This window comes from Festucalex cinctus, chromosome 1, assembly GCF_051991245.1.
Source record: "Festucalex cinctus isolate MCC-2025b chromosome 1, RoL_Fcin_1.0, whole genome shotgun sequence".
Lineage (NCBI taxonomy): Eukaryota > Metazoa > Chordata > Actinopteri > Syngnathiformes > Syngnathidae > Festucalex > Festucalex cinctus.
Genome location: NC_135411.1, coordinates 28,826,666 through 28,845,136, shown reverse-complemented (window position 1 = coordinate 28,845,136; position 18,471 = coordinate 28,826,666). Strand labels below are relative to the sequence as shown.

General features: G+C 40.2%; 1 long non-coding RNA gene across 1 annotated transcript in view; it reads right to left on the bottom strand.

Moving 5' to 3' along the window:
• The window catches only part of LOC144022845 (uncharacterized), a 46,317-nt gene extending 28,922 nt beyond the window's left edge, over window positions 1–17,395 (bottom strand). Inside the window, exons 1-2 of the long non-coding RNA XR_013284417.1 lie at window positions 17,256–17,395; window positions 14,902–15,036 (exon numbers count right to left, since the gene is read on the bottom strand). This is a non-coding gene — a long non-coding RNA (uncharacterized LOC144022845). The remainder of the gene's footprint in view (window positions 1–14,901; window positions 15,037–17,255) is intronic.
• Between the last annotated feature and the right edge of the window lie 1,076 nt (window positions 17,396–18,471).

Sequence of the window (18,471 nt, the reverse complement as noted above, 5' to 3'; positions counted from 1 at the left end):
GCTCCGCCTCTCTTTCCACCGCCTGCGCCAAATCTTGTGTTTCATTCTGGATGACTAATCACCTGCCTTTGATTCAGACTAATCCCACCTTATCACTGACGTGAGCCTCTTGTTTATCATAAGATGTGCAGTCGTTAATTATGCTGCCCAACAAGAGTCACAACATTGCAGCAGGCTGAAAATATACAACATATCTGACATTCTGCAGGAAAACATGAAATATGTCCGACAGGCAACAAAATGAAGCCATAAATTAACGGTTTAATCAGCAGCTGTCACCTCGGACCCAAGTTGACATGATATAACTGTTAAGGTTGACCAACTGGATTAATGTGTAAATATAGAAATTCATAGGGAAAAAACGACGTCATTCATTCATAAAGTACAAATTATTGGTGCAGTCATTTAAAAAAAATATATTTTCAGAGGTTGCCGTGGGCGTACAGTATGCATCTGGCACATAAGAATGATCGTAAAATGCCTCCCTGCCATTGCCAATCAGCCCGGGTTATGTCAGTGTTTCCCAACCCTGGTCCTCGGGGCACACTATCCAGCCTGTTTTCCATGTCTCCCGATTCCAACGCAGGTGAGGATCGTTATCAGGCTTCTCCAGAGCTTGCTAATGAGCTGTCATTGGAATCACCTGCGTTGCAAATAGAGAGGCATGGAAAACAAACTGGATAGTGTGCCCTGAGGACAAGGGTTGAAAAACACTGCGTTATGTGTCCTAAACCAACAGAGAAAAAAATCCCCCCCCCCCCCCCCCTCTCTCTCTCTCTCTGCGTGATTTGCCGTGGATGTTGTGCTGCAAATGGCATGCACTGCTGTCATGATCCCGGGATCGAGGTTGCGTCAGGTTAATACATGCTTTCCAAAAGCGTTATTTGAGTCACGCAAACGCGGTGTGGCTATTTGCGCTGGCGTTAGTGAATTAGATGCTGCATATCAATGAGTCTCATTTGCATTGGGGTGGGCATATTTTCCGTCAAATGTATGCAAACTACCTCATTTACATACGCGCAAATAACACCGGCGCACAGTGGCACATTCTGGTTGACAGTGCACTTAGTGACGGATTTCCCCATCTGCGCGTGTTTAGTGAATTAGGCGCGGTGCAAAGGCGACGCAAACCTTTAGTGAATAGGCCCCTTACTGTGTACGTGCCATGCTAATAGATAAGATAACCTAAGATTTTCACAGGTGTCTTGCATGAACCACGTGAAAGCAGAATGTCCAACTTTTACAGAGAAAATTGCAGGCAAATTAGTAAATAAAAGCTACTCACTAAATAGAACAGGAAATCGGAAATTAATTACTGTTTGGCAAGCTACTACACGTATTCAGTCCTGGGTTTAGATTTTCAACTTTTGAGGTTAGCACAAAATTGTTTTCAAAATTACTTTACAGAAGATTATAAATAAATAAATAAATAAATAAATGTGTTTCTAGACAATAGGGAATGGATTCATTTGATTGAAACCGTAAAGCATTCAATAAACTATGAATCTACTCAGACAACTGAATTTACAAAAAATGTATTGAAATGGTATGAACAGTTCTGGACATTGATCGCTTTGCGAAAATCTAAAAACAGACAAACAAACAAATAAAAAAATCCCATTGCAAAACTAATCAGGTTGGTGCATCCAATATTTCTCGCCAAATACCCTCAAGCTTCTAACCGTTCCTCAGCTGTTCGAATAAGCATTGCATTTGATCATTTGTAGAGGACCGCCACTGTACCTGACGCGAGGAGGAAATGTGCATATGTGTTGCCATGAAAACAGAATGCAAGTTTAATTGCTTGAATGAGTCACTCCTCTGTATTATTTTTTTTTTATTTATTTTTATTTTTTTTTGCTAAATCATCCAATGAGTAATGCCTGCGAGCAGTCACGTTCACAAAAAAAAATAAAATAAAAAATCTTACAGACATTAATAACAGTAATAGTTTAGGCCACCCTGCCTGGCCTATCTAACAAATCATTTCCATGTGCTGGAGCAGGGAAAAAAAAAGAAGAAAAAGATTTCCATATGTATGAGTTTTCGAATGCGGAGGCCTTTCTCCGGCAGCACTATTAAGGGAGTTCTCTGTTGGCTGCACACGCCTGGCGAACTGTATGGCATTCTAATCTGGTCATTTGAAGGGTTACAGTGCGCACACACATGCACGAGATTGGAGACTCTGCGAATCATCTGCTGCAGAAGGAGCGGAAGTGATCTATTTGCTAAACACTTGAAAGTCAACCGGAAGCACCTGACAGGAATGTTCAACATAAAGTAAAGTTGTCACTTGGCTTGATGACTTCTTCTGGTTTTCTATCTTCAAATGAGTTTGACATTTACGGCCATAAGCATCCATCCAGAGGCTGAGCTGCACTGTGCTTGTTCACAGTGTGGATGTATGGCTAGAACGTTTGGAATTTACACTTCCTGTCCCTGACATATTACTTTGTATGTACCGTAGCCAAAACTACGGAATTCATAGTTACACCTTGCGTACGTACTGAATGTTTTTCCAAAAGGCCGCTCCAAATCAAGAATTGGAAAGTGGGGCTGACGAAAGATTGCCCTCACCCTTGCAGAACATCACGTCACTGCAATGACAGCTGTCCTGTCAATCAGGACCCAGCGAGGAGGCTGAGAAGACATGCACCCCGCCAATCAGGGCCAGGAGAACTTTCCAGCTCTTACTTTATCCGGTACTGCTGCAAACAATTGCAAAGTCTTTCATTATACCACTGACTGATTGATGAGTGGCATATATACAGAATATTCGACAATCCAGCACAGAGACATGAAAAAAAAAACAAAAAAACGAGGTTTAACAAAATGATGATATTAATTATTTATTATTATTATTTTTTAAATACATCGTTTCTTTGTGCATCAAAGAATACCTGTCTCACAGTGTTAATCAGGAAAATGAAATTAGCTTGCATTTTCAATTCTGTGAAATTGTTGTGAAGAACTCAGTAAATACAAAGTGAAAAACTACTCTTGTAACACCTCTATATATCTGCTCTGCAATATGGGCACATGCCCCACCTCTCCCCCCACATTTTGGTGGTTGCCAGTGAAGGAAGTCGACACAATTTGTCCATTCAAAATCATTGCATGTACACTGCTTATAATGTCCAAAGCCGGTGATCAATCAGCACCTAAATGTATATGGACGTCTGTATTAATGGCCACGTCAACCTCGGAAAATATCAAAACCTCTCCGTGGCCCAAGAAAGTGAGGAAACTTACCTTCAGGTTCTCTAATGGTGAATCTGTTTTTCTTTAGGAATAATAATAATCAAATTAAAGCCAGCCAGAAACAACAGTGCTGCTGTCCCTTCACTGACGTCGTCAGGTTGTGTGTCAATCACGTAATTCTCCACTCAATGTGTCCCAACGTGTTGAAAACCGTTACAAAAAAGCCCTTAAATCACTTGTGAGATTTTGAGGGAGGTGAATTTTAGTACCATTGATATGATCTATTAAGATCTTCTTCGAATATTCCATTGATCCATTTACATAAATTTGTAACCTTTGGTTTTCCTCAGGGGTGTTTCCCGACATTATGAAAATAGCCAAAGTAATGATGATGATTTCTCCAACTACAGACCAGTATCCATCCATCCATCCATCCATCCATCCATCCATCCATCCATTTTCCAAACCGCTTGCTTCTCACAAGAGTCGTGTGGGTGCTGGAGCCTATCCCTATTCGGGCAGTAGGCAGGGTACACCCTGAACTGGTTGCCAGCCAATCGCAGGGCACACAGAGACGAACAACCATCCACACTCACAAGCACACCTAGGGACAGTGTTGCCACAGTTACCTTGAAAAAGTAACTTAGTTACTTTACTGATTACTTGGTTTTAAAAGTAACTAAATTGCGTTACTGATTACTTGATTTTAAAAGTAACTAAGTTAGATTAAAAGTTACTTTTTTAGTTACTTTCAGCAGCTGCCGATAACACCATCTCAACATAAAAATAATGCAGTAGAAACGGAGTTCCAAATACTTTATTGAAAGTGCATTTTTAACATGAAAATAAAGGTTTTTTTTATGAAAAACAAAATAGGCAGTCTCTCTTGACTTCTTGTAACGTAAATACTTTTTATAAAACAAAAAATAAAAATCTATCCAGGTTGAAAATGAAAATCCACTAAATTCCTCTATTGTTTGTTTGTTCCGCTATTCCAGTGTGTACACATGTATCAGTTTAAATATTTATTAGTAGTTATTGACAGTTATAATTGTTTTTTGGTTTGTTTGTTTTTTCTCTTCAAAATAAGGATCAGGAAAACAAAAGGTTGATAATTTAATGTTAAATATAAATATTTAACCTTTAGACAGACACCAACACAATTAAACAGAATATTTGCACATTGTGAAGTATTTCAGAAACATAAATTTAAGACATGAAATAAACCTACCGTCCAGCCAAAAGAAATATGAAGCCACCTTATGGAACAATAAATCTATCAAACACATTTTAACCACTTAATATATGCAAAAATATTTCCAAAAGTTCATTTCCCTTTTTAATCAACAATTTTTGTATTTAAGAATTTTTTTTTTTCTTTTGTCATCACTTTCATTTTTGGTTAATGTATGACATCTTTTTTTGTTTTTTTAATCTGAGACACGATGATGACCACAGAATCACTACTGTTTATATTTTGTTTTTTGGGCTGTCGTAATCGCGGGCACGTCTCAGTTCTCCTATCTGCTGCTCATGCTAGTTGTAGACATTGACAGGGAGCCACAAACTGAGAAATGAGATACTTGCAGTGTGCTTTTAGCTTAGCTGGTGTGTTGGCTGTGGGACATACCTGTGTCGTTTGAATCCATGCATTGGATCGTCACGGGAGTTATTCTTTTTGGCTCGCGCGCAGTACCAACGCCGGCCCGAGACATACAAGTGCACCGAGAGGACTCGATAGCCATGGGAAATACCGAGATGTACGGCACCGGCTTCTGCTAACTGTCTCCATTTGTATGTTGTCACTCGTTGCGCGCGCGCGTGCGCGCGCCGTGTCGCGAGCACGGAAACACGGAAGTAGCTTGAATGGTGATGCTACTGAAATGTAAACAAAACAAGTAGAGCACGGCGCAGAACTCTTGCTATTGTTATGAAAACCATAAAGCCTCACTCGCAACCGATACGGTCGTTTAGCTCCCCTTGACGAACGATGGTTCGGTCGAATCGTTTTTTTTGTTCCACCCCTACTGAAAACGTAACTTGTCTGACGTCACTCCCCCTGGCGAGAGGGCGGAGACGACCTCATCCCATAATGCTTCACGGACCAGTTGAGGATGGAAATAAATTATTTTTTTTACCACTTTTATGGTCCATAATGCACACTTTTTTTGTTGTGTTGTGTGCCTGTTGGTTAATAAAACTAGTAGTAAAAGTATCATCACTTTTGTTTTGAATGTGCAAACCATTCATGACCAGACCATGGCTGAATTCAGTGTGGTGATCAATGACTTCTGCCTCATCTTCGTAGTTAGCAGTAGTTGTTTGTGACTGTTACAACAGTGAGATAGTTTGCCTTCTTGATGACAATGTGGAGTAACGCATTGATTCTCTGGACAGTAACTTTAATCAGACTACTTTGTAGAATAAAGTAACGCGTTAGACTACTAGTTACTTTAGAAAGCAATTTTTTTAAGTAACGCGTTACCGGCAACACTGCCTAGGGACAATTTGGAGCACCCAATTAACCTGCCATGCTTGTCTTTGGAATGTGGGAGGAGACTGGAGTACCCGGAGAAGACCCACGCAGGCACGGGGAGAACATGCAAACTCCACCCAGTAAGGTCGAAGCCTGGACTCGATCTTGAGAATTGTTTATAGCCAGACTACACAAATTTATTAACAAACACAATATCTTAAGCAATAGCCACTAGCCAGTATGGTTTTAAAACATAAATCATTCTACATCAATGGCACTTATGGAATTAACTGAAGAAATTTCTACAGCAATAGATAATAACAAAAAATTCTAAGTATTTTTGCAGATCTCAAAAAGGCTTTTGATACCATCGATCATACCATAATTTAAAATAAAACGAAACAAAAAAAAAGCACTTGCATGGGTTGGAAGTTACTTAGAAAAATAGGAAGCAATTTATGCAAATACAAAATGAAAATGTAAAATCGGAATCAAATGATATATGTGGTGGAGTACCTCAAGGATCTATTCTAGGGCCAAAATTGTTTATTTTTTATATTAATGATTTATTGGATGTATCCCAAATGCTCAAATATATTCGATTTGTCATGGATGATACGACTTTATATTATTGTGGAAAAGATATAACACAAGTGTTGAATGCGGTTTGATATAAGTAAATTATCTTTAAATCTGGAAAAAAAAATCCAAACTTTATGTTATTCAGCTGGAAAGACACTGACGCTTCAATCAATATAGATGGTATTGAAATAAATAGAGTAAGAGAAACCACATTTTTGGGTGTTATTTTGGATGAAAATTTGAGTTGAAATTCACATATACAGTACATCAAGATAAAACCAGCAAAAACAATAGCTCTGTTACACAAAGTAAAGGATTCACTGGATAATAAAGCACTGTTCATTTTATACAACACCATGATTGTTTCATATCTGACCTGAGATTTGGGGAAACGCCTATAACATATACTTAGCATTTATACTGCAAAAAAGCCATAAGAATAATCACTAGAAAACCATTTACCGATCCAACAAATCCATTATTTCTTCATTTAAGAAATGTTAATAAATTAAATTTAAATAAATTAAATTTAAATCTTGTGAATTGGTAGATTACAGCATGCTGAAAATTATGTTAAAGGCACATGACATGTTGCCATTTAATATTCAAAAGAGGTTTGAAAAAGCGAAAGTTGAAATGAATGTAGATATTTAAAAAAACAAAACAAAAAATAAGATTTAGGGCAATACTGATGGAGCGTTGTATTTCAGTAAAAAGGAATCAGTTTATGGAACAATCTTAATAAAGTAGTCAAAGAATCCAAATCAAAAATTACATTTAAAAATTGACTAAATCAATCTTATTAAAGAAATATGAACGGGATTAAGTTTGAACATTATCTATCCCATTGTCATTTTTGTTGTTATGTCGGAAATCAGAGTGTAAACCGAGTACAGATGTGACTCTAAGACTAGCTGTCACAATTGTATTTATTTATTTATTTATTTATTTATTTGCTGTTGTTGTTTATGTTGGGCGGCACGGTAGTCAAGTGGTTAGCACGTCCGCTTCCCAGTTCTGAGGTCTCCGGTTCGAGTTCAGGCTCGGACCTTCCTGGGTGGAGTTTGCATGTTCTCCCCGTGCCTGCGTGGGTCTTCTCCGGGTACTCCGGTCTCCTCCCACATTCCAAAGACATGCATGGCAGGTTAATTGGGCGCTCCGAATTGTCCCTAGGTGTGCGTGTGAGTGTGGATGGTTGTTCGTCTCTGTGTGCCCTGCAATTGGTTGGCAACCAGTCCAGGGTGTCCCCCGCCTACTGCCCAGAGCCAGCTGAGATAGGCGCCAGCAGCCCCCGCAACCCTTGTGAGGAATAAGCGGTCAAGAAAATGGATGGATGGATGGATGTTTATGTTGTTTTTACATTGTAAATGAACCCTGGGCAGAGAGGGGGCAGATACATTAAGACTTGTCTTCTTTCTGCTCCTTTTCATTCAACAATGAGGAATGTTGCTTTATTTTTCTTTTGCAAAAGAATGAAATAAATGATTGAAATGAAAATGAAATGAAAATAATAGCGCTTAATTGCATGACCGATGATTTGACCATTGGCAACAGGTGTGTCAGCTGTCCGCATTCCCACAAGAGGAGGCAACTCTGTGCTCTTTGAGACCTTTTTCTTTCTCTCTTTGACCGCCTGGCTCTTTCTGTCTGTTGTATGCGTAATGATGGGATCATCTGCATGTAGAAAAGTATGAAAATCCAGCTTGGAAACCTCTCTTGGCCCTCAGCGGGTTGCATCAGTTCGTGCAACAAGTCTTGGTTAGCAAGGTGTGGAAAATTCAACTCTTTATGGTCCAACATGGAGGCACACCCCAACCATGAATGACATTCTTTTGGAATCCAAAATGACAGCTATTAATAATATACCATGCAGAAATGGACTCTGTTGATCACACAAGAGATGTTGGGGGAAAACACCCTCAATATTCCATTCTCAGCAAAGCATTTGTAAATGTTGATAAGGGTTGCAAAATAAACGTAAATGAGCTTGTGTTGGGAATCACTGTCTCATTCCCTACTCCTTAATCCAGTGCTTCTCAAATAGTGGGGCGCGCCCTGGGGCCTTGAGGCTTCCTCAAGGGGGGCGCGTTTGACCTCGGGGAACATGCTTTTTTATTTTTATTTATTTTGTATTTTTTACTGTCTTAGAATAAAGTGCAATTGCACCTCCACTACCTTAGGGGGCAGTGGCGCTCTCATTGGTAGAATGTGCGCAGGGAGCGTTCGGTTGGTGGTGTTGGGGTTTTGTTTGCACTGAGCATGTGCGCTTTGCACACGGCACAGAGTATGAGTATGAAGTGTCGGCACAAAGTGTAGCAGTCCCTCAAGTGACGCCATGAAAAAATATTTAACAGAGATGAGAAGACAGGCGGAGAGAGACGGAGATAAAGAGACAAACAAAAGTCACCCGTAAGCTAAGACGAGGAAATATGATGAAGCGTATGGGGGGGGCGTGAGATGTTTTCTTCTTCCTAGGGGGGATGACAGAAAATAATTGAGAAGGAGATGTTTATGTAGTGGACTATGTAGTTGAAAAATGGGACCCTGTTACATTGATAGCATGAACAGGCTTTTGTCCTTAGTATGAATAGGCACTGTACACATTCAGAAAAGGAAGAAACTAATTCACCATTATTGGACTCAACTTAATAATGGCTCAACACACCCTCCACCACACGATAATCACTCAGGATAACCTTTTAGAGGCGTCCGACAATCGGCTGCTTGACAGCTTTGATAGAATGGGAGACGTCAGATAATTGGGTCTTTGTTGAGTTTGATCGGAAAGGGTGAAAAATGCTCCTTTAAAAAAAAGAAGAAGAAAAAAAAGCTTCATAATGGAGCCATTTCAAAACCTGTATTATTCTAACATTTAGAGTCAAAGCCATTCAGATTCTCGAGTCACTTTTATGGCCCATTCGTGGTCTTTTGGTTGGTAAAAGCTGCAGAAATGTTACATTTTATAGTCGCTCACGCTGCGCCAAGCGTCTGATGTGCTCAGCCGCCAATTTGTTTATGTCTCGCAGACGGCGTGTGTGTGATTTATCGTCGGTCTGGTGGGGGCGGAAGCAGAGGAGGCCGTTGTGTTCCTGCTCTTCTTCTCGCTCGCTCTCCCTCCCTCCCTCCCGCCGCAACGTTCACCCAGATATGCAGCCTCGGGCGAGCGTGCCTTTCATTATTTCTTTTGAAACTTTCATCTGAAGTCTCTGAGGGATTAGCCCTCTTGATTCCTGACACAGTCGATGAAAAACAAGCCTCATATACAGGGAGGCTCACAGGCGGAAAAGCCACGCTGAGACCCCCCCCCCCCCCCACCCACCCACCACCATCTCCCCACCTCCTCCAACCCACTCGCCGCTCAGTGTGAACACGCACAATTCCTTACACAAGTGGGTGCCCCCCCCCCCCCCCATTTTTGAACACATTGGTTTATTCAGATTTGTCTTGTCGGTGATATCAAGCAACAGCGCGGCAACAAACAAGGATTGCTTTCCATTTAGAATGCAATCTTACACCTTGTTCCTATGGAAACACACCACAAATACAACTGCACAATGCAATGGGATTCAAGACAAGCGCCTTTAAAAAGAAAATAATGCTGACTGTTGAGTGACAAACTGTGAGGGAAAGAGAGCTGTACTGGCCAAAAGACAAACCAATTCAATTTTAGTGCCAATTTTCTTGTCATTGCAGTTCGCTTGCATTGAGGGACCACAGCGTGTGGCATTCCCAAAGCAGGTGTGCCGTGGGAGATTATTAGTGCCACGACAAATTATCCAATTGCACGTCATTTGTCTGAAAATTGTCATAAATTACAAACACAGTGGTGCCTCAAGATACAAGTTTTTTCATTTAAGTTTGTCCCGTGATCATGCTCAAATCTCAAATCAAATCAACTTATAACATTCAAATGGTAAATGGAAAAGGAATTAATCTGTGACAACCCACCCTACAAAAAACATCCCAAATAAGTTTGAAAAAACAGAAAAAAAACATTTTACACACAATAATATTTGCTGTTCGTATAACCTGCAAACAGAAAATGTGAGCACAAAACCTGACTGTATATACTTTATGCATCGTCCTTCATTGTTCTTCATCTGTGACGTCTATTGCCAAACCAGCTGAAAGATAGTAGACATATGATAACCGTGAGCAAAAAAATAACGTATTAAAAGTACAGCTCTAAGATGTCCCCTTTTTTTTTTTTTTTTTTTTTTTAATATTTAGCAAATAAAAACTGCATTTTCCCCCCATGTGCGCCGTGTTAAGTTTAAATAAATAAATGTTGACATTCTTCTTCTCTTTTAATTCTTCTTAGTAAATCCCAGTGTCCCATCCTTGGTACAATATATTTAGAACATACCCATGGGCTATGTATATTCTTTTTGTCGGGAAATGCACATTGATGAAGATATCAAAAGGCATCCGTGTTATTTTGCACTGTGCCTTTTGCCTTCCTTCTGTTTGTAACTGCTCACCTCTCCCCTCTCTGCTCACCAAGAAGGAGTGGAAAAAACTCCTGTCATAACTTCAAAGATGCGGCTCGTGTGTTATGTGCTGAGAGGTTTGGATCCCAAAGCGCAGACACAAATAAGGTTTTAACTATTTATTCACATAACGTGACTAAACGAAAAACAACGAGAATGCATCGAGAATCACAATACGCCAAGCCCCCTTGGGCTGCGGAGATGCACAGAGAACAGTGAGTAATAATCCGGCGAACACACACATTTCGCAGACAGCTTAAATAGACAGCAAATCGATCCCATTGGTTGTGACTAGATATGTGAGTACCAGTACCGACATGGCATTATCTGATTGGCTGTTAACCCAGTCATTACAGATATTTCCTGACATCACCAAACATTACATATCATTAAAGAACCTTGGCATCATATAGTCCTAAACTAGTTGAAACTAGATGATGGTTACATCAGTACAAAATAGACACTTGACCTCGGTCATGAACTCAAATCTAACCCAGGCGTGACCCCAGAAAAGAGACAAAACCCAAACATACCGCCTGCATGACTTGAGTCATGACATCGTGGAGCAGCCAATCATATTGTGGCCCTGCTTAGAAGTCCCACTCCAAAAAAAATATAAAAAAAGAAAAAAGAAAAATGCAACGTTGCCTCAGTTCAATCCCTGCCTCCACCCTCTTGCGTCTCTGCCCAAAAAATACCCCCAGCTCACTAACGCAGGTGTACTGTCGTTACATTGTTAGCCTGATTTGTTCATTATGGATTAAATGTGACTATTTTTTGGAGTATCCAATCAAATAAAAATGTTAAAGAGGTGTTCAACTTACCTGACAAGCCAATGAGAACGATGACATTGTTGGTGGTTTTCCAAATGTGTGGTAGGCAGCACATGAAAACATTCGTCCGGACAAGAGAAAAGAAGCTACATGTCCACATGGACAATAAATATGTTCGCGGTTGCTACAGTATGATAAGCGCCCAATGCAAGTCAAGTTTATCCATTCTGTCTACAGATAAAGATTCTGCTGCTGGTTTTTCTATATTATGTTCTTATCTCTGCGGTGTGACACAGTGTGTGTGCAGAATGGAGTTGGGATTACAACTCTTCTTGCAGCTTTGTCATAGTGTATACTGTATATGTCTTAATGATGAGTCGCTATGCTGGAGTCCATTTTATCACTGGAAACTTTCTTTTGCCATCAGAAATAATGCCAAAGAAATATCAGGCTATACAGGCAGTCTGTTTGGTAACGTTCCAACTGTCATAAAGTAGGGAAAACAAAAACACTACCTTAACATTGACAGGTGACAAAGTGTTACTTGATGAGTGAGAGATTTGAGACTCATTTAATTTTTTGTGTTGTACTACTACAGTACTTGGTGAAGTTCCTTAATTTGCAGTAAACAAGAAAGGAAAATAAATAAATAAATAAAAATCCTTTGAAGCTCGCTGAACTGAGCTGTGGCTGAAGTTTTGCATAACGGCAAGTGGACTTTTTTTTTTTTTTTTTTATGACATACTTAAAGCAGCTATATGGAAGATTTAAAATTTGAAATTGTGACTGCCACCTGTGGCCGAAAACAAATTGCACGCTCGTACACGCTGCGCCCACTCGTGCGTGCACGACCTAATTACTATCCAATTAACTATGTTTTCAGAGGTGTTTTCAGAGGTAATAAGTTTTATAAGGTGGCAAATTCTGTCAGTCATCAATTCACGGAATGAGAGTCATGGCATCCATTCCGCAGACGCACCCCACCGCAGCTGGTGCGAATTGACACGTAGACTTGAATGTGTTCTATTCTTGTGGCGTCCGTACGGAAAACGCACTGCGTCCGTTCCGCAGTCAGTGTGAATTGGGCGTTAGCCACCTGGGTGCAGTGTAGAGAGACATATTAATAGGGATAGACCGATTATCGGCTGGGCCGATTATCGGCGCCGATATTTAGCATTTTGAGAAATATCGGCATCGGCCATTTTGACGAATCATATGGCCGATAATAGATCCATTTTTTTTTTTTTAAGTGTTAACTTCAGGAAACTAATTTAAATGTAAATGTTTTAAAAAAGTTTTTATTTTCATTTTTGTCGACCCTGGGAACTCTCTGCACCTTCTGTTTTTGGTTGAAATTAAAACTGAGATAAGTAAAAATTTAATAATTTGGATCTTTTTAAATTTTGGAAGACTTTTATTTCGTGTAGAAAAAAAAAACCCGTAAAAATATTTTACTAACCCTAAAAGTTGCTCAATAAACATATGCTTTAAAAAAAAAAAAAAAAAAAAAAAAAAAAAAAGATAAGAGCTGGCGTTTGTATTTTTTCAAAATTTTGATGTCCCTTTTTAGTGAAAATGAATATCGGCTCCAAATATCGGTTATCGGCATCCTTCACTACTAATAATTGGTATCTGTATCGGGCCCGAAAAAACCTTATCGGTCTATCTCTACATATTAATAAACAGTTTTCATAGGTGTTACGTTCCACGTTAAAAAAATAAAAAATAAAATAAATGTTCTAAGCCACAATGAAGCCACCTCATAGTACCCACCCTTATAAACACTTGTTAACTTTGTAAATATATTAAGAAAAATAGCAGCATAAATAAAGAATACAGTCACTCCGGGAGGGCTGGGGAGCAATGCGGGTAATCTCTGAAAAATCTGTGATATAGCGAGGTACAACGCAAGATGAACCCCATAATATAAGAATTTTGGACCCATATACAAATCCGCGATATAGTGAATCCGTTAACCGCGAAGTAGCTAGCTACTGTACTGGAGCCTCGGCTCCTCCCATATCTCAGTACGGCAGGGTTAGTCGTTCTTTGCAGAAATGCTATTGCACTATTAAATAAACAATATTGGAAACAAATGTAATTTTTGAGTGTTTTGCATAAATGAAAGAAAACATCTACCCCCAGCTAACTTCTAACACTAATACGTACATCTATTTAAATGAGGTGAGCCCCAAATGAGAACGAGCAAAAGAAGAACGCTATTCTGCAGGCGCCTGAAGGTCACCAGCAGACTTTTTATTTTTATTTTTATCAATTCCTGCCACGTTTTGAATGAAAAGCGACCCGAGCCCCCGCTCCATCAATTCACAAGACACTCAGCCATCCTGCTTGGCCTTATCTTGCCGCCGCAAGAGCACAGAAAATGTGTCATTTGACAGAAAAATGGGATGAAAGCGTCTGAATGTAGTCGTCCTAAGAACCCACAGTGGAATATATCATCTATTTAAGAGCTAATTGCGTAATAATTCCAGCGCTCTGCTTATGTCAAGTCCAGTTTTATGCCTGATTGTTGCCAGCAAAAAAGGTAAAACCAAAGATTTTGATTAAAGATGGCATTTCAGCTGCTAGGAGCTTTGTCTTGTGTGGCAGCAGGTGTGCATTTGGGAGCAGAATCAACCCCCTAATGGGACGCAATAATTAACAAGCATTATCAGTTTTATTTTTAACAAAAAAAAAAAAACAAGACAATCGTTTCAACTCCTCCATTTATCACGGCGGGAGAGGAGATATTTGATGTTGGCAGCAATCTTTGAGTTTGATGTGTTCCATCACATCGGCGCTGTGTTACATCACCTTTCAAAAGTGGTTCGGAACTACTGGTGTCAGAATGAAATGAAATCAAAGCCAGCTGCATGCAACCTTTTCGTGTTGAATCCTCAAAATGATCATTGAACTTTTGTCTCTTTCAATAGCTGGATGCAATTTGGGCCCATTTGGAAATTGCCCACAAAATGGCTGCTTCAAAACAAAATGGCTGACATCTAGGTGTGTAACAAAAATTGCTTTTAGCTGGAAAAATCGTACTTTGATTTAAAAACTGTGAGTTTATCAAATTGGATTGTTCCATTTCGAAAAATATTGAGAGCGTAATTTTTTTTCAAGCGAACGAGAGAGAGAGAGAGAGAGAGGGGGAAATTTTTCTGTTTGTCTTAGGACACATAGCGAGATATCTTAGAAGAAGATGGAACATTTACGATACTGACAAATTCATTCAAGTGTATGAGAAATGACCAGAGCTGGGCCATTAATCGTGAATTCCCGTCGATGACGACGCCCACCTTTCCACATATTTGGCAACTGCTTTATGACGCGAAGGCTCGCAAAAATACATGGAATGAGAGGGACCGTATGTACTCACCCTGAACGACAGACGTAAACGTGCTTCAGTCGGTGTTCAGTCTGTGTATTTATCCGAGGCTTCGTGTCAGTCTGCGCTTGCCGCAAGGTGGGCATCGTCAAAGACGAAATTGCAGACTAATGAAAGTGCCCAGCTCTGAAAATGAAAACAAAAAAAGTCATTGCATCATACCCTCTCGAACTGAGCCATAACCATAATGATTTGAGTCGAACCAAATCGAATTGTTCCACTTTCAAACCGAATCATCCTTGAATCGTTTTGCAGCCCACGTATAAAAAAACGTCTTTTGTGGCGAGATGCACACCCCACTGACTTGCTGTTCAATTTGGGGCATTGGGTTTCATGTCCTTCAGTGAAATTGGTGCTTTCCAACTGTCCAGGAGGACCTACTGAGTGGGGGAGTTTTTGTGGGCTCATATTCAGACTGCCTGTCACGGTTCAGCATTTGCTGCACATGCCGTGGCCGAGATTCTCTTAACTGTGTTTGTAGTACAGTGCAGTTATTTTACAGTTGAGTTGTATTTTCAACACATTTGCATTTATCCTCAAGAACAGTTTGTTTTGAAATATGTCTTCATGGTGGTACTATGAACAAGTACTGTGTTTTTTGAGGTGGTATCGGTGTTAAAGTTTGACAACCACTGCTTTATGGTAGGTTTACACTAGTGCTGTCAAAGTTAAAGCTTTAACTAATTAATTAATCACAAAAAAATATCGCATTAATCATTGTATTACCACAGATTAATCACACTATTAATTTTGACCGCAGATGATCCTTTTTAGCCAACAGCGGATGGTTATGTTAAAGGTCGCTGTTCGAGTTTGAGCAATAAACATAACTACATGTATTAAAGTAAAGCATTTAATAAATGTTTACATATGCCATAGGTCATTTTTTCCCATTTTAAGTTATGCAAATAATTGATTAGAAAAAGCAGGATGAGCGTGTGCAGTGGATATGAATTTTTGAATACGTCCTCATAACATTAAATGTCGAAAAAATTAACACATCACAGGTGCGCTTCAAATTTAGCGGACAAAATATGTTGGGGAAAAAAGCCTTTTTAAATCAGTGATTAATCATGATTAATCAAAATTCTAAGATGTGAATAATGTGATTAAAAAAATTTATCTGATAGCTCTAGTTTACACCAAACGATGTTCACAGTTTCAGACAAAAAACTGAAAGGAAATTTTGGAGCCAGAGTGCGCTCTCGTCATTTCGAACGTTTAGTTTTAGGTGGTAATCTCAACTCTTTTAGATCGCTCTCATCTTAGTTTTGGCCTTACAACAATTTCAAACATATTTTTAATCATCGCCCAGGTCCAATGGCCTAACTGATGTAATTACACATGGTAACTTGATGTCAATTTACACTTCTCTAATACTTCCATGTCATCCAGCTTGTCCAATGCCATCATATAAAAAGGCTGCAGTGTGTTTTCTGATTAAATTTACGGCCGCAATAAAATGTGACCGACCGGAGACCGTCGGCCATCTGGACGCGCCGCATTAACGCGCCGATTTGAGCGCGTGATGGACGTGTCTGGAGCACGTCCCGTGCAGATGTTCGCCCAGCGTTGTGCATCAAGGACGTCCGCGGCGGCGCCGAACAGTCCAAGTACTCCTCCGTCCAGCTCTCAAGTGTGTAAATCATACATGGAGAAGGCTGTCAGGCGTGATGACACCGCTCATAAACAACGCTGACCGCTCGCCACGGCGACGTATGTCTTCATCAGCAAACGGACGGCGGCTCGTAATTGTCGCGATGCTGTCGGCCAAATCTGATTGCAACGACTTTACATCATGCCGCAATGTGGCACAAGCTTTTATCATCATAAGCGCACACTGGCCCTACTATGACCGGATACTTTTTCTCCAAGGCTATGATATTAATACAGGTGAAAGAAAACAACATGGGCGTCATGCAGTAAAACGCAGGGTGACGAATATTAGGCAAGACAGACGCAATAATGCCGCTTCGAGGTTTCTGACTTGCATGATTTTGTGAACAATCAAAGCAATTGTGTGTGGATAAGCTGCACTATTTATCAGCAGTATTACCTGTTCAAAAATGACGCTGCGTAAATGACAAATCTTTCATGTTAGCACTTATATTCGACTTCAGGGTGGACATTTTAAGGTGAAGTTAAAATTCACTATCATTTAACAAGTGAACTTAATTTGACCTTTAACCTGACAAATTCACCTGCATCTGTTTAGTGTTTCAGACCTTTTTGCACAACTTTCCGTTCTCGAACATAATTTTTAAACCCATTGACAATGTTTTTGAACCACCGCACACAAATCGGAAGCAAAAAAAAAAAAAGTATAGAAAATCTTAATACTGTACCTGTGTAGAGGGATGTGCCTTCAAGAGGTGGGGCCTGTTAGGGGTGGTGTGCGATATTGGGGTCATTCAATACCAAATCACCCACCAAAAAAAAATCTGAAAATTTTAATCAAGTATATTTTGGTTTTAATGAAACTTGGGGCGGCACGGTAGGCAAGTGGTTAGCACGTCCGCTTCCCAGTTCTGAGGTCTCCGGTTCGAGTCCAGGCTCGGACCTTCCTGGGTGGAGTTTGCATGATCTGCCCGTGCCTGCATGGGTCTTCTCCGGGTCTTCTCCGGGTACTCCGGTCTCCTCCCACATTCCAAAGACATGCATGGCAGGTTAATTGGGCGCTCCGAATTGTCCCTAGGTGTGCTTGTGAGTGTGGGTGGTTGTTCGTCTCTGTGTGCCCTGCGATTGGCTGGCAACCAGTCCAGGGTGTCCCCGCCTACTGCCCAGAGCCAGCTGAGATAGGAGCCAGCACCCCCTGCGACCCTTGTGAGGAATAAGCGGTCAAGAAAATGGATGGATGGATGGATGAAACTTGGCTTACTTGTTTGTTGATAGTGATAGTGCACAATACGAAATCTCAAATTTCAGGTAAATTGAAGGATGTTGTATACTGAAAGGTTTGGATCCCAAATGCAGACAAAAATACGATTTTCTATATTTATTCATGAAGATGGCAGCACACAGGACAGTTGGACAATAATCCGGCAAACCACACACAATGCTCAGACTCCACCCACAGACAGTGAATTGGAAAGGACCAAAGAACGACCTCACATAGGTCCCCGACATCACCTAAAGGATTAAAGGTTGACATCACGAACATCACGTCTTGTAAACAGACACTAGTTCCATCAGTACCTAAACAGACGCATAACAGGCACATAACAGGTTTCATGAACTGGTCATGAACTCTGGCGCATGCGGCCCAGGCCATCACATAGGAGAGGTTTTGGGAGCTATGGCCTGCTGATTGTGGACATTTGTAGCAAAAAAGTGTCGTGGTGGACTTTTTTTTTTTTAAACCCCCCATATCTCAGGGACTACTTGGTCAATCACCACAAAACCGGTATTGTTGGAAAAGGAAATCACCAAGTATTTGGTAAATGTTTGAGTATGACATTCTGAATATTTGTTCATGTCAAACTATTGGGATGATTTGATTTTATTTGAAATTATGCAAGTAATTAATTGATGAGAGAAAGAAGAGGATGAGAGTGTGCAGTG